The sequence below is a fragment of the Dryas octopetala genome, chromosome 9 (genome assembly GCF_963921425.1).
Source record: "Dryas octopetala chromosome 9, drDryOcto1.1, whole genome shotgun sequence".
In the NCBI taxonomy this organism is placed as follows: domain Eukaryota; kingdom Viridiplantae; phylum Streptophyta; class Magnoliopsida; order Rosales; family Rosaceae; genus Dryas; species Dryas octopetala.
The window spans coordinates 8,828,961-8,844,934 of NC_141374.1; the positions used below are offsets into that span (position 1 = coordinate 8,828,961).

Below are 15,974 nucleotides of genomic sequence, written 5' to 3' on the forward strand. Positions count from 1 at the left end.
CATTGGTACAAAACTGAGGAGCAAAATTGTCCAATTTGGACTAAAATGGAACACTTTAGACAATTCGTGGACTAGCTAGTATGGAACTTAAAAAAATTTATAAACTAAAACGGGATTTGTGGAATAATAAGTAGACCAAACGCATAATTTACTCAAAAAACAAAACAAATTCTACAGCATGACCTACTTAGCATTTGACAAAATGCTATGAAATGGTTTTTATAGCATTTTTTTGGCTGCTATAGAAAGGGATTTTTCTAGTAGTGCGGCCAACTCCAAGTCTCCATGTTGAATCTTCTTAACTCCAAGTCTCCAATTTTGAATGTTTCTCTAATCAAAGACCCCAATACCTGCTTCTTCTATTCAAGAGTCCAACACCTACTTCTTTTATCAATTATTATTTTGTCCAGACATTAAGGCACAATTATTAAGGCACCAATTATTAATGGACTAAAAAAAAAAAAGCACCAATTATTAGGGCACTCTAGCACTGACCTTCTTTTTGGATTCTTGTTTGCCTTGAATTTATTTATTTATGATAAAACCTCACTTTATTTAGATAGAAAGAGGCCGGTTAGAACAACCATAAATTTATTTTGTATATAGGTAAGCATTGGGAAATAAATAAAATAATTGCATTCTTAATTTACTCCATCGTCGGTTATAATACACTAGACGCATGAATGATGCTGGCATCTGTGGTAAGAATTACTAGGAAAATGAACGTATTATGGGACCTAATTTCCAATAAAATACATTAATAATTGATTTTGAGGACCCATGCATGAGCTGCATGCTTGTAATTTGTATATATACACCATCGGTTTTCCATTGGAAACCACCACCAAGAAGTTAGAAGTACAAACTTTGATATCTTCCAAGGCTGCTAGAGCTGTTTGGTTATTGTTGGGTTAATTAGATGGCCCTTGCACTTAGACCTCAAGAAGCCTCTTCCTCTTTCAGTACTAATTATCACGTGTTCTTGAGTTTCAGGGGCGAAGACACTCGCAAGACTTTTTCTGACCACCTCAACACAGCCTTTATCAAAGCAGGGTTTCGCACGTTCCGGGACGACGATGAACTTGAGAGAGGGCAAGATATGAAACCAGAATTCCGGAAAGCCATCCAGCAGTCACAAAGTTCCATCATTGTCTTTTCAAAAGACTACGCGTCTTCCGTATGGTGCCTTGACGAGCTTGTGATGATTCTGGAACGCAAGAGGACCTCCAACGACGACGACTACGTCGTTTTACCGGTCTTCTACCACGTCGATCCATCTCATCTCAGGAAGCAGACAGGAAGTGTTGCAAGAGCATTTGCTAGACACCAGAAAAATCAATCTGTGAAACATACAAGATCAAGGGATGGAGAGCAGCGCTTACACAAGTCGCAGATCTGGCAGGGATGGTCTTACAAAATCAAGCTGATGGGTAATTATTCATTTCATTCTAACTAGTACTCCATTTAATTGGGTGATTTAACCGTTTCTTTTCTTTTAATAGTTATAATCTATATTCAAAATCACTCCCTTAATTAGATCTCTAGCTACTATTTACAATTTGTGTCATTATGTAGTTAATATTTGAAAACAAATTGCGGCACTCTTCAATTGCTGTTAATTCTCCCATTAGAAAAAGAATCCCCTTAAATTTATTAAAACACTTAGTGTGATATATATATATATATATATATCTTCTTCAGATCATGATTGGGTCAAATAAGGGTCCAATAATTGAGAATTGTCTGTAGGATTATTATAGTGTAAGTGTTTGGGGAAATAATATTTTGAAGGGGGTTTCTTTAATTTACTATTTTTTTTGTTACATTAATTGAAAGGAATCGAATTCTGGATCTAGTATAATCTTAACCATTATTCCACTCACCTTCACCACTTGGGCTTTACTATTTTTAATTTTAATGATGCTTGATTAGATCTCTTTCTAGAGTCAATGACATTCAAATTCTTAACATATCATTTTGGAATTTATCAGATAGCTAGAAAAAAACATATCATGCATTGTGGTAAGAGAAGAACATACGAAATATGATATATCCTAATGCAGATCATAGAAGAATCAAAAGAGGTTAAATATTACTAGCGCAATTGGCATATACAATGTGGTCTATATTAGATTTATTAGATTAATTAAAAAATTAAAGTTTGACCTAGTCTTGGATGCGTGAACTCTAATATTAATTTATTCTCAAAAATAAAATTTAATTTATTCAACTCTGAGTTGGGGTTTGGGAGAAATGGTGGAGGCCGGGTGGCTATAAGTCTATAAGACCCTTGCAATTACCCTTGGAACAATGCCCATAATGATTTGTGGGAGAGAGGAGGTGGATTCGTGATATTATATTTTTTACACAAGTATTTAATAGGACCCACTCCATGTAGAATTTTAATGATTCAAACCATTTATTTTTTAGATCTCCATTAAAGGAGTATTCTTGAAAAAAATTAATTAAATCGAAAACCATTTACTTACAAAAATTAAATGGTTAATAAAATAAGTTGAAATATTGACCATCTAATCTTTATAGATAAATGATTTTCAATTTACCTACCCTCTCATTCCTTCACCTAAGCCTGGCCCAACCACCTCCCTCCCACACACCCAATCCCGACCCAAGATAGAGAGTGATTGGTGAGTTGCAGAGAGAAGGAAGATATAGTCGAGGAGGAAGAAAAAATGAGGGAAAGAAAGAAAAAAGAAAAGGAAAGAGAGGGGGAAGGGGTGCCCCGACCCAAGAGAGAGAGTGATCGGTGAGTTGCAGAGAGAAGGAAGAGAAGTCGGGGATGAAGAAAAAAAGAGGGAAAGAAAGAAAAAAGAAAAGGAAAAAGTGGGGAAGGAAGGGGTAGGTCGATCGGGGTGAGGAGGGGGTGGGTCGACACAGCGATGGGGGTGGGGGAAGAAGGTGTGGCAGAAGGAGGGGTGGGGGTGGGGGTGGGGGCGGGGCGGGGAGGGGAGGGGGAGAGAAAGAAGGAGAGAGAAGTGGGAGAGGGAGATACAGGTGTCCTTAATTACTTGATTGGGTTGTGACACCAAGTCAAAATTGCTGACCTGGCGTCATACTGACAGGCAAGTTTCTCTCTTTGTGGGAAAGGAAGGGTGCATTTACTTTTTTGTTTTTGTTTTTTTTTTTTTTGTACATGATTTTATGTTTTTTTTTTTTTAGATTGATAGAAAGGAAAGCGATACTCGCACTAGCGCTTTATTTCCCTAAACAGCAACCCCAAATGGGACCTAACTCCACTTAGACTCCTCCATCACTTTTTATTACTTTAATTCCTAAATTACCCTCAACTTGTTCTGCTCTGTAACTTCCAAGTTTCTCTAACTTGATCCTTAACTTTCTTCTCATAGTGATGGAACCCAATGCTAAAGATGACAAAAACTGTTCATCAAGTGAAGCTTATAAAACTCATCTAATCTTCACACCGACCCCTTCTGAAGGTCCTTAAATCACACAACTCCATATGAAAGAAATACCTAGTTTCTCTCACTTCCTCAGCGTGCAGCTCTCACCCTCATTTCAATTTTTGTTCTTTCCCTTTCCATTGTGTTGTAGGGCTTGTAGCCTCAACCATTCACATCTCTTCTCTAGAAGTAAACCAAAGAAAACCTTTCATTTTCTCACGTAAGGCTTTTTTATTTTGATGGGTCATCCCAATTTTCTTTTCCCTCTTCGATTTTGCTTTTTTGGGTTGATGGGCTCCTTTTCTTCTTCTTCTTCTTCCTTTTTTTTTTTTTTTTTTTTTCTTTTTCAATTTTCAATTTTCAATTATGACTTGATTTTCTCTTCTCTACTTTAAGCTTCATATAGTCTATGGTCTCCATCACATCAGCTATTGGCACGAGGCTTTACAATTTTGTCATGTTTTTTTTCTTTCTTTTTGTCCATTGTTTGAAGTCTGAACATATATTACAATTTTGCCATGTTACATATTTATTTTGTATGGCATGAGGCTTTACAATTTAATAATTTCAAGTCATCAAGTTGACATGTTTGAATTGTTTTTCACTTTGATTACATTTTCTAGGCATGAGTCAAAAATTATCGAAAAAATTGTTAAGGTGATTGAAGACAAACTAAGTCGCACACCCTTAAGTGTTGCCTCGCATTTGATTGGAATCCATTCTCAAGTCGGAAACATTAATTTATGGTTACAAGATGGATCAACTGATATTGGCATACTTGTCATTCATGGGATGCGTGGTATAGGAAAGACAACCATTGCAAAGTTTGTATATAATTCAAATTTCGAAAGATTTGAAGGAAGTAGTTTCCTTGAAAATATTAGAGAAGGTTCAAGACAACCCAATGACTTAATTCGTATGCAGAAACAACTTCTTTTTGATGTTTTGAATAGGAGAAAAGTGAAAATACACACTATTAGTGAGGGAATGATGAAGATTGAAGATGCTATTACCTCTAAAAGAGTTCTTCTTGTTTTTGATGATGTGGATCATGTGGACCAATTAGACGCATTATTCAGTTTGCAAGGTCGGTTTTATCCAGGAAGTAAAGTCATCATAACAACCAGCCATGCAGGGTTGTTAAAAGCTCGCCACCAATTTATTGAGGTGCATAATGTTGAAACTTTTGGTAAAAGTGAATCACTAGAGCTTTTTAGTTGGCACGCTTTTGGACAAGACCATCCAAATGAAGATTACATGAAATATTCAAATGGGATAGTAAGCCTATGCGGAGGACTTCCATTAGCTTTGAAAGTTTTGGGTTCTTCTCTTTCTGGGCAAAGTATAGTTGTATGGGAAAGCGCATTGAACAAATTGCAAGCTATTCCAAATGGTGAAATCATGAATAAACTCAGAATAAGCTACGACTCTTTGCAAGATAACCATGATCAAAATTTATTCCTCCACATTGCATGTTTCTTTATTGGAATGGACAAAGATGTTATTGTTAGAATACTAGATAGTTGTGATTTCTACACAGTTATCGGCATTCAAAACCTCATTGATAGATGTTTGGTTACAATTGATGAATATAACAAGGTGCAAATGCATGACATGATTCGGGACATGGGAAGAGGAATTGTTCGCCTAGAATCAATGGAGCCTGAAGAACGTAGTAGATTATGGCATCATAATGATTCTTTCAAAGTATTGACAAAAAAAAATGTAAGAAATATATATATGAAATATGCTCCTCTTAATTATATAAGGGACCGTATAGTGTATTAGGTGTTTATTTATTTTTTTTTGCATATGCAATGTTGGTTAACTCATCCAAATGTTTTTCCTTTTCTGGTTATTAGGGTACGCAAACAATTGAAGGTCTTGTCTTGAACATGGAAATGCATCCTGCATACACTCTTTCAAAAAATTCAAATGAGGTAATTTTGGAAACCAATGCATTTACCAAAATGCATAAACTCAGACTACTCCTGCTTAGTCATGTACAACTCAATGGATCATATGGAGAATTTCCTACAGAGTTAAGATGGTTGCGTTGGAATGCATTTTCTTTTGATTCTTTACCCAATGATTTTCCTCTGGAGAGCCTGGTTGCTCTTGAAATGTGTTATAGTAGCTTGAAACAAGTCTGGACTAAAACAAAGGTATGCTACTCTACACAATATCTGTCAGTTTTCTTTAATTGTTTTGGTTTTTCAATGATTAATTCATTTGATTTAACTCCATACCTTTCTTTCATCTTTTCTTGATGTCACCAGTATCTTCCATCATTGAAGATCCTAAATCTTAGTCATTCTCATAACCTTACAGAAACCCCTGACTTTTCACCCGTCCCCAATCTAGAGAGTTTGAATCTTAAAGATTGTGCAAACTTGGTTGATGTCCATGAATCCATTGGAAACCTAGAAAGACTTGTTCATTTGGATATGGAAGATTGCAAAATCATTAGAAAGCTTCCGATGAATATTTCTAGGTTAAAATGCCTTGAAACATTTATCATATCTGGCTGCTCAAATTTTGGTAACTTTCCAATAATGGAGATGTGGAAGATGAATTCTTTGAAAAAGCTTCAAGCAAATGGAATTCCAATACATCGACTGTTTACTACCATTGGGGAGATCAAATTATGGCCAAGCAAAAATGCAAAAATTGTCTGGGCTTCACATTTACCAGAAAATTTAGTAGATTTAAGTCTTGCAAACTGCAATCTCTCTGATGATGATTTTCCCAAGGATTTTGGTAACCTATCTGGATTGAAAAGATTAGATCTAAGCTCAAATCCAATTTCTTGCCTACCAGATTGCATTAGAGGCCTTACGAAACTTGATGAACTCTCTTTTTCTATGTGTACGGGGCTCAAATCGCTTGTAAGAATACCAAGAGTACAAATGCTGAAAGTGTCCGGATGCACATTATTGGAAAAAATAACATATCAATCAAGTTTGCAGCCACCAACTGAACGCACCATTCGGGCGTCCTACTGTGACATAGTCGAAATTCAGTCCTTGTTCAAGTTAGAACCCATTGAAAGAGTTCAAGAAGAAACGACCCAACTTTTTGGCTCGATATACTTGCAACCCACAGAGACGGTCATGGAGTCTGCCTTAACTGGGAATAGGAGGACGCGTCCCATCCAGGTTTTTTGTTTCTCTCTCTTTTTCATATAATATGCAGGACAATTGCCTAATGTTTTGATTTCAATGGTATAGGTACTTCATGAACTCGGTATATTCAGCACATTTCTTCCTGGTAGTGAGGTTCCAAGCCAATTCAGCCACAAAAGTAGAGGGTCCTCCGTATCTGTTACTGTACCTTCACTTCCAAATCAAAGGATTCGGGGCTTGAACGTCTTCTCTGTTTATGCCCAATCTACCATTGACAGGATCGATGAATTCAAAGGTCGTTTTCCAAACCCAATAATCATAAAAGTTGATAATAAGAGCAAGGGTCTGAAGTGGATCTATGGCCCATTATACTTCGGCATTCCGGGTCATGGACAAGACATGATATGGTTAAGTCATTGGAAGTTTGGGAATAAATTGGAAGGTGGCGATGAAGTGACAGTTTCAGTATTCACGAGATCTGAGCTTCAGGTAAAGGAGTGTGGCATCAAGCTTGTGTACCAGCAAGAAGAGACGATGAGTTCCCAACACAAAAATACCACAAATATTCCTTTCTATCGAAATGTCTGTGGTGTACATACGTCAAGTTATCAGGTGATGCCAGGAATATACTTCCTCTGCAATCCACCTGTGCCAATAGCATATATGGATATATGGGAGTCGGAATGGCTCAAATGCCTCATCAAGGAATCCGATGAAATAACAGGTGTGTGGTTCCAATGATGTCCCATTTGATTTTATTCCTGCTATAATGACATCGTTGATAAATTAGGATCATAAGTTTATTTTTCTTATTTAGGTTATTGATGGCTTATACTTTATACTCCATTGAACACTTCCAAATCTATCCACATTGATTTCAAAAAGGTTTCTCAGATTTGTATGTGAGCAATTAATTTTCTGATATTTGTATGTTGTATAGGCAAAGAAGGAGAAGCAGAAGAAGAACATGTTGATGGCGCGATTAAAGCACAAAGGGACAACAATAACCACGATGGTGTAGGTTGGAAGGTGCTCATCATGGCCGCTGTATTCTTTCTTTCTCTTCCTTCGGTTGCTTGCTCTTCTCTCTTTCAGCGAAAGAAGAAGCTACAGACCACCAGCCCTCCATGAATTTCTTATATTTGATATAGTGATCATGTTTGCATTATGGCTCTCATTTCAAAGTATATTTGAAAAACTAGATAAATCTTTGGTTGGTTTTATTGCTTGGCGATTATTTTTTCGGTAGAGTTATTCTACCGTTGTTGGTCGATCAGAGTATTGAAATGTTTTTATCCTTTAGGCTACAAATAGAAGAATTACCTAAAATCTCGATCAGTACTTACAATTTTTGAAGCATTTATATCTTTATATTTTCTACATTGGAAATTAAGTCCTTAATTAGCATGATCAGGTTTAAGACTCATAAACTAGATTTGAGAGAATAATATATATAGAAGTTAGTTGAAACATAGCTTTGGCATCTTTCTATAAGAAACTAGCAAGTTGCCTAGCTAATGTGATATCATGATCGCAATTACTCAGTCCATTGGTTGTTGTAAGTGATAATGATGATGAGGAGGAGGTCGTTGCACTGCAAGTGGTTGTGGTGTGATACTAGAGGAGTTTGATTGATTGTATTGCACTTGTACTTTCTAGTTGTGACCATGGGCTTGTTTGTTTCTGGTCACTTGCTTGAGTGCAGGATAATAAGGTAGTGATTGGAAGCTCCATCAGTGAAGTTGGGAAAGAATATATTTACGGATACTAGAAATTTTTGTATGTGACTATCACATGTGATCGATTTCTCTTTCATAGCATGCATGTAGGGCCCACCATATAATAGAAATGCATTAATGCTAAATGAGATTCCAATATTGATCCATACTTGATTACAGAAATCGTTTGGGCTAGCTTCATATATACCACACAGTTTAGTGGATTTAAGTCATAACTGCAATCTCTCGATCGATCTAATGACGATTTTCCCAAGGATTTTGGTAACCTATCTGCATTGTTAAGATTAAATCTAAGCTCAGACCCGGTTTGTTGCCTACCAGATTGCATTAGAGGTCTTACAAGGCTCGATGCATATGAACTATCTTTTTATGAGTGTACGGGGCTCAAATCGCTAGTAAGGTTACCAAGAGTACAACACCTGAAAGTGTCCGGATGCACATTATTGGAAAAGATAACAGGTCAATCAATTTTTTACTGACCATTTAAAAGTATCTTTTGGCCGGGCAGCCAGTTAGTTGAAATTGAGAGTTAGTACAAGTTAGAACCCATTGAAAGAGTTGAGGTAGAAATGACCGTACTTTTTGGCTCGATAAACTTGCAACTGATAAGTCCATAAATATACTCATTCATGTACTCTTTTTACTTAGGTTTTGTAGAAGAATTAGATTTAAAAAGGGCTTATTACTTCACTCTTCTGATTTTCAGCTTTTCTGCGCTCAGAGAAGGTTTTTACGGGAAAATCAACTTTTCGGAGGAATTTTAGCGCAAGGCCAATTGGAAATGAAAGCTAACACCTTGAAGTTCAATCTGTGATTTTTCTAGAATTTATTACCGAGCCAATTGGTACAGTTTTACAAGTAAAGTTAGCCCACGTGCAGACAGGACAGTTTCGTACATGTTACGTGAATATGAAGAAACGAAAGCCTTCCCAAATTTTCCAAGTTACGTGCCATATATGGTTGGAAAGATAAGACATTTATCTTTCTAAAATATATTTTTACTTATTTTTCTAGAAGGCTGAAGATCCCCAAATCGTGTGACAATTGGGCTGAGCTGTATTTCCCTGTGGAGTTAGGAATTGTGATCTTTACTTTCCTATTTGGATTCCTTGTTTACCAAGACTTCTTGGACGACTTTTCAGTCAATTTTAGGGTTTAGGACTTGGATGTAAGTCATATAAAAAGCCAGCCAAGGCCCCATACAAGGGGAATCACGTCCTAAGGAGAGCAACGGCAAGAGGAGAAAGCTGCCAGCGAGTTCTTTCTTTTCCTTTCTTCTTTTAATTTTCAGTTCTTATGTATTTATTTTTGAGTTCATCCAAGAACATGAGTAACTAATTTCTTGTTAGTTAGGGCTTAATCTTGAAGCCCTAAACATGATTTTAATTCTATAAACAAGTTTGAATGGATTTTTCAGTTTCTACAAGAGTGATGATTTCGGTTTCTCTATATTATGTGAATTCTGATATTTTGATTCTTTGAGTAGCTAACTTTGAAGCATGTATCGGAATTAAATTGTTGTAGAACATATGTCAATTGCCATATTGAATGTGCTCTCGTTTGCAACGAATAATTGGGTTAAGAACTAGTTATGAGAAATCGATTCTTGAATTCCTAATAACAAATGCCATGTTTTAGGGTTTTTGTGACACTCATATTCTCTTTGATCTTAATGGATTTTTGATTGTTAATTTGAGTAGATGCCATACTGGATTTCAATTAAGAATACACGTATTGATGTAAATGCCATACACCTTACATACACTTAAGAGAGAATCATACAACTAGAGTCAAATGCCATGATCTTGTTGTGAGTGTTGTCATCATATGCTTGCTAGAAATTGATTATCTATTGTTGTTTATGGATTGATTGATTGTTTGGAGGTGGATAGTGAGTCCTAGCTATTGTTCTTGATTGATTTTAAACCAATTTCTCTTAAACTCTAATTTAAATTCTGTTTTGTTTTCTTTTCCTTGTTTTGTTTTATTTACAAAATTAAATCGAAACCCCTTTGGTGTTGGCGTGTGTGTGGAAGTCCTTGTGATTTCAATCTTTATTTTGTTTTCGTGTTTACTTGTGTTCTAGTTTTCTTTGTGTGACATTGATAAACATCTCTTTAGATTACAATCTCTGTGGGAATGACCCTTGCTTGCTTACTATACTATCATTTGATTTGTGCACTTGCAAGGTTTTAATATTGTTGTTAAAAATTACCAACAAGTTTTTGGCGCCGTTGCCGGGGATTGTTTATCTAATTAAGTTTTGTTTTCAATTTCAGGTATATGCTGGGTCGTCGTTCGCAAGGTTCCAAGCTTATACCATACGACCCTGAACTAGAGAACACACTTCGTTATCTCCGCCGAGATAAAAATACGCAAGCTACACTTCCAATCAAGATGGGAGACGAGTTGGCACTTAACAACCTCACCCGACCTTTGAAGGATTTCACGGTTCCTAGAGCATTGGACCAGCCGTCTTGCATTGCGTATCCAGCCACTACAACCACCTTTGAGATCAAGAGTGGCACCATTCACCTTTTGCCGCAATTCTATGGCAAGCCTGGGGATGATCCTCACATACACATCAAGGATTTCTTTGCCGTGTGCGCGACTATGCACAATGGAGGGATTAGTGATGAGGCAATCCGACTGCGTTTGTTTCCATTCTCACTCAAGGAACAAGCCAAGGAGTGGCTTTATTCTTTACCTAGTGCATCTATCACCACATGGACAGAATTGGCTTCCAAGTTCCTTGCAAAGTTCTTTCCAGCTCAAAAGACAAACCGTATTAGGAAGGAGATCATGGGAGTGCAGCAACTAGATGGAGAATCATTTCATGAGTATTGTGATCGGTTTCAGAGACTCCTAGCTTCGTGCCCTCATCACCAAATTGAAGATTGGCTACTTATGCAATACTTTTATGAGGGATTACTCGATTCAGAGAGGATGATGGTTGATGCTACTAGTGGAGGAGGCTTGATGAACAAGAGTGCTACTTAAGCTAAGGAGATGTTTGAGAACATTGCAGCAAACTCTCAACAGTTTAATTACCGGAGAGCTCCCCCAAAGAAAGCAGGTGTTTATGAGGTAAGTGTTAGTGATATTGGTCCTCAAATAGCTAATTTGACTAACCTTGTTAAGCAGTTAATCCCTCAAGCACAAGTGTGTGCTGTGTGTGCTAATCCCGGACATCCTACGGAGTCTTGTCCAAGCTTGTATGGTGATGGAGAAGAGATGGCTCAAGCACACTATATGCAGCAACAAAAGCCAAGGAATGATCCATTTTCTAACACCTATAATCCGGGATGGCGGCAACACCCTAACTTTGGATGGAAGAACAACCAAAACGTGCAAACAACACCGGTTCAACAAAATCAGTTTGTTCCTCAACAAATTGCACCACCACCACCTTCTAGGCAAGGTAAGTCTTTAGAAGAGTTAGTTAATTCTTTGGCGTTAAGCACTCAAGGTTTTATGCAGGAAACAAGGCAAACACATGCACAAATGTCTACAGCAATCAAGAGCCTTGAAAACCAAGTTGGACAAATTGCAGCCTCCTTGAGTCAAAGAGAGCCAGGACAGCTTCCAAGCCAAGTAATTCCAAATCCTAATGGAGGCTATGAAACTGCAAAGGCGATTACTCTTCGAAGTGGAAAGGAGGTGGGAAAGGATGACAGTAAAGAGAGAAATTCAACCAAAACTGTGGCTGCCCCCTCTCCCAAGCTTACGGTTCCAAGTGACAACTCTAAGGTAAGTTCTCTTTTGGATCATTCGATTACTTCAAAGATTCCTTTTCCTCGTAGGTTTTTGAATTCAAAGAAGGAGCAAGTTTCAAAGGATATCCTAGAGACTTTCCGAAAAGTGCAAGTGAACATCCCCTTGCTCGATGCAATCCAGCAAATTCCGAGCTATGCAAAATTCCTCAAAGATCTTTGTACAAATAAAAGGAAGTTCAAGGAGCATGAAACTGTGGCCTTGAGTGAAGAAGTTTCAGCTGTGTTATTGCGTAAATTGCCTCCTAAACTAAAGGATCCAGGGAGTTTTACTATACCTTGTCTCATTGGAAATCAAAGGTTTGAACATGCTTTATTAGACTTAGGTGCTTCAATTAATTTGATGCCTTTTTCTGTTTTTGAATCCTTAAATTTAGGTGAGCTTAAGAAGACTTCCGTGAGCATACAATTGGCTGATCGATCAATCAAGTATCCTAAGGGAGTGTTGGAAGATGTTTTGGTCAAGGTGAATGAGCTAATTTTTCCAGCCGACTTTTTAGTGCTCGAGATGGAGGAAGTTCCTATTCCTGGAAAAGACCTTCCATTGATTCTAGGACGTCCATTCTTGAGAACAGCAAGGACAAAAATTGATGTGTATGAAGGCACTCTCACAATGGCATTCGATGAGGAAACCGTGGAATTTAAGGTATTTGATGCTTTAAAATATCCTAATGACGATCATGCTTGTTTTTCCATAGATGTACTTGAGCAGATGGTACAAGAAACGTTTAATGTATCACAAGGAGAGACTCCATTGGAAAGGGCACTCATCCAAAGCCCTAAAACTGTGAACAAAGAGGGAAACACAGTTGTACTTGAAGCTGTGAACATGCTTGAGGCCTTGCCTCCCCAAAGAGGTAAGTTTAACTCTATTTTTGAGTCTCTTCCGTTATCTACTAATAAGCTTGTTTCCTCTATTGTGAAGGCACCACAGGTTGAGCTAAACCCCCTTCCGGAGAACTTGAAATATGCATATTTAGGTGACGAAACGACGCTGCCTGTGATCATTGCTTCAAATTTGAGTGCATCCGAAGAAGACAAACTAATTCGAGTTCTAAGGGAGCACAAGACTGCCCTAGGTTGGACCATTGCAGACATCAAAGGAATAAGCCCTACAAAGTGCATGCATAGGATCCTTTTAGAGGGAGAATCGAAACCTACAAGGGAAGCCCAAAGGAGGCTGAATCCGGTGATGAAAGAAGTCGTTAAGAAGGAAGTTTTGAAGCTTTTGGACGTGGGAATTATATACCCCATTTCGGATAGCAAGTGGGTAAGTCCCGTCCAAGTTGTTCCCAAGAAATCCGGAATTACCGTTGTGAAGAATGAAGACAATGAGTTGGTGCCTCAAAGAATTCAAACGGGTTGGAGAGTATGCATAGACTATAGAAAGCTCAATACCACGACACGTAAGGATCACTTTCCGTTACCATTTATTGATCAAATGCTTGAGCGTCTTGCAGGTCATAGTCATTATTGTTTTTTGGATGGATACTCTGGATACAATCAAATTGCCATTGCTCCGGAAGATCAAGAAAAGACCACCTTCACCTGTCCATTTGGTACGTTTGCTTATAGGCGTATGCCTTTTGGTTTATGTAACGCACCTGCCACTTTTCAACGTTGCATGATGTCAATTTTTTCTGATATGGTGGAGGAGATAATAGAGGTATTTATGGATGATTTTTCTGTTTTTGGTGATTCATTTGATATTTGTCTTCACAACCTCTCTTTAGTGTTAAAAAGGTGTCAGGAATGCAATTTAGTGCTCAACTGGGAGAAGTGCCACTTCATGGTACAGCAGGGTATTGTCTTAGGTCACATTATCTCTTGTAGGGGAATTGAAGTGGACAAGGCAAAAATCGACATTGTGAGAAGCTTGCAGCCCCCCAAAACCGTGAAGGAGATTAGGTCATTCCTAGGGCATGCAGGGTTCTATAGGCGTTTCATCAAGGATTTTTCAAAGATATCAAGGCCCCTATGTCGGTTGCTTGGCAAAGATGTGGAATTCGAGTTTAATGAAGAGTGTTTGGCTGCATTTAACAAGCTTAAGGAGCTTTTGACATCTGCCCCTATCATGCAGCCGCCAGATTGGAATTTTCCCTTTGAGTTGATGTGTGATGCCTCAGATTATGCAGTGGGGGCCGTGCTTGGACAAAGGGTGCACAATGTACCACATGCCATCTATTATGCCTCCCGGACTTTGAATGATGCTCAGTTGAATTATTCAACTACGGAAAAGGAGTTGCTTGCTGTTATTTTTGCTTTAGAGAAATTTAGATCATATCTTATTGGCACTAAAGTAATTGTATTCTCTGATCATGCAGCACTTCGGTACCTCCTCCACAAGAAGGACGCCAAGCCTCGACTGATTCGGTGGACTCTCTTGCTTCAAGAATTCAATTTGGGGATTAGAGACAAGAAAGGGAGTGAAAACGTGGTGGCTGACCATTTGAGTAGGCTGGTGCACGGATCCAATGAAGAGGAGGACATGCTTCCTCTACGTGAAAGTTTCCCCGATGAGCAACTCTTTACCCTCGACGCCAAGGACCCTTGGTATGCTGACATTATCAATTATAAGGCTTCAAAACTGATTCCGGAGGATCTCACTCGAGCTCAAAAGGATAAGCTTGTCAAAACAAGTAAGTATTATGTTTGGGATGATCCATACTTATGGAAATATTGTCCAGATCAGATTGTTAGAAGGTGCGTGTCCGAATCTGAATTTAATTCTATACTTACCTTTTGTCATTCATCTGCATGTGGTGGACATTTTGGTACTAAGAAAACAGCCATTAAAGTATTACAATGTGGTTTTTATTGGCCTAGCTTGTTCAAAGATGCATATACTTATTGTTCCACATGTGATAGATGTCAAAGAACCGGTAACATTAGCTCTAGGAATCAAATGCCTTTAACGCCTATCCTTATTGTTGAAATATTTGATGTGTGGGGCATAGATTTTATGGGACCATTCCCTTCCTCTTATGGCTTTATTTACATTCTCCTTGCTGTTGACTATGTCTCTAAATGGGTGGAAGCAATTCCTACCCGGACTAATGATTCAAAAGTTGTTTTGAGCTTTGTGAAGGACAACATCTTTTCTAGGTTTGGAACACCAAGAGCCATTATCAGCGATGGAGGCAGTCACTTTTGTAATAGGTCATTTGAGGCACTTTTAAAGCGGTATGGAATTACACATAGGGTCTCAACACCTTATCATCCCCAAACAAGTGGACAAGTGGAGATTAGTAACCGAGAAATCAAGCAAATCTTGGAGAAAACCGTGAGTCCTACGAGGAAGGATTGGAGCTTGCGACTTAATGATGCATTATGGGCATATAGGACAGCCTACAAAACCCCCATTGGTATGTCTCCTTTTCGTTTGGTTTATGGTAAAGCATGTCACCTTCCGGTTGAACTTGAACATAGAGCATTTTGGGCAATCAAGAAATTCAATTTCGATATGAAAGAGGCTGGAGATGCAAGGCGACTCCAATTGAATGAGTTAGATGAGATGAGGAATGATGCCTATGAGAGTGCACGGATTTACAAGGAAAGGACTAAGGCATTTCATGACAAATCCATTCAAAGGAAGAACTTTGAGATTGGGCAAAAAGTCTTGCTCTTCAATTCACGCCTCCGGCTATTCCCAGGTAAGTTACGTTCTAGATGGTACGGTCCATTTGTTGTTACTAATGTTTTCCCTCATAGTGCAGTTGAGATTCAAAATGACAAGACGGGAAACATATTCAAAGTGAACGGACATCGCTTGAAGCCATACTATGAATCTTTTGAGCTTGGAAAAGAGAGCATGCACGTGCATGCACCGCCCCCATCTATTGTTTAATCATCTAAAGAACTGCGTCTGGCTGAAGACTTTAAACTTAGCGCTTCTTGGGAGGCAACCCAAGCATT

General features: G+C 38.2%; 2 pseudogenes; both read left to right on the forward strand.

Moving 5' to 3' along the window:
* Window positions 1-919: 919 nt before the first annotated feature.
* LOC147273726 (disease resistance protein RPV1-like) lies at window positions 920-7,678 on the forward strand (annotated as a pseudogene).
* A 3,005-nt stretch (window positions 7,679-10,683) lies between these two features.
* LOC147273727 (uncharacterized) lies at window positions 10,684-15,906 on the forward strand (annotated as a pseudogene).
* The last annotated feature ends 68 nt before the right edge of the window (window positions 15,907-15,974 follow it).